The following is a 1699-nucleotide window of genomic DNA, read 5'->3' as shown; positions in this document are numbered from 1 at the left end:
TATATACATATACATATGGATGAATCTATACAGTATTGATAGAGGATGGTGATTGATAATTATGATAAATGAAAGATGTGATAAAGATAGCAGAGACAGATATAAAGCTAGACGAAAAGATATAGAGACACTAATATGGCTACAATCACAGCTATGGATATAGACATATGATATATGACTGTGTCTTCTTAATTTTCTAAAAATAACATGTTTCACCTTTTTTCATTAGTGATGATTTTGATGCTATGAAAAACTGTCTTTCATTAAGGAAAAAAATAAACAACAAATGTTTTGTTTAATTTCTTTAGTCATGTGGTATGTTCCCTATCTCCTCCCCCCCCAAATTTTTTACTTTGGAAATAAAAAATATATACTATTGAACTCATAAGTAATGATAATTCCTCATTACATTGTGTATTCCCATTGTGTTTTCCTGCCACCCAAATGAAATGTGAAACTTTCTGCTTCCATTCCGTATAAAACACTCTGTCATGGAGTAATTTAACTTTTGAGACATTTCATTAGTAAAAAAAAAAAAAAGGTCCTTTGATACAGAGGGACAAATACCAAACTACCTTAACTCAACATGCATGTTTAACATTAGTTTTGTTGAATGAATAAATCATGTGTCCTACTGCATAAAAAAGTTTAAAACAATACTTTTCCTGAGCATTATACATCTTCTTCTCTCAATGAACCAGAAATATTAAGTGTGTGGGGGGTAGATTGGATGATCGAAAAACTTTGATTAATTTACAATGATGTGTTTTCCTTTTGAATATAAATATTCTAGAATCTAACTATAAATAAATATGCTTACATGTAAGATTACTGCTTAAATAAGCATTAGGTACCGACTCTCTATGTATAACTGCACTCACTTTTCTTTCTAGATGTTGTTTTCATTAGAACATGGTTGCAGCAAAGCAGTAAATTGTAAACATTTATCATCTAAGCATTGCGTTTATTGATTTTCTCATATACAGCACTTTGGGTACTTAGTGATATATGTTGGTACCAATGAAAAACGAAAGGTTTTAACAGTTCACTGATTGCAGATCATCCCCTGAGAGAACAGGAGAGCCCAGTTAAGAACCACATTGCTCATTGAAAATGTATTCAATGCACTTTCTAAATTTTAAAGAAACTTTCAGAAATGTAAATGTATGAAAGTGGTCAGACTTAGATTTTGTAGGGGATTTTTTTGTTTGTTTGTTTTCGCTAACATGCATAGTTTGTCATTTCCAAATCAGAAATGAAGTAAGCCATAAGTTGAGCCTTGGAGCACTAGAATGAGGGATTCAAGGGAACTGTATTTTAGCTCTGGGTCTACCACTTACTTTTACTCCCTAGACCTCAGTTTCCTATATCAAAGTGAAATGTTGGGTGGATTTTATGATCTCTAAAATCCCTTCCAACTCAGACATATTGTGAATCTAAAACAGTTTCCTTATTTCTTGATATCCAAGGTTATAAATAAATGGGGAGTGTAAAATAATACTTATAATCTTTTAAATGAGAACTGTAACACTGAACTCCAAAGTTCATGTGATTGGCTATACTCTGCCTGAGAAGTGATTGGATTTTCTGTTTTGTCCTGACCAATAGGCATAGATTTGCAATTAGATCTGAAACTCCAATTAACTTTTGTACTTATTAGGTGTTCAAATATAAGTGAAAAATAAATATTAAACAGTAA

The sequence above is a fragment of the Petaurus breviceps genome, unplaced genomic scaffold (genome assembly GCF_028583685.1).
Source record: "Petaurus breviceps papuanus isolate PSGF00001 unplaced genomic scaffold, PetGlider_PUasm1.0 38, whole genome shotgun sequence".
In the NCBI taxonomy this organism is placed as follows: domain Eukaryota; kingdom Metazoa; phylum Chordata; class Mammalia; order Diprotodontia; family Petauridae; genus Petaurus; species Petaurus breviceps.
Note: the sequence above shows the minus strand (reverse complement) of the source record.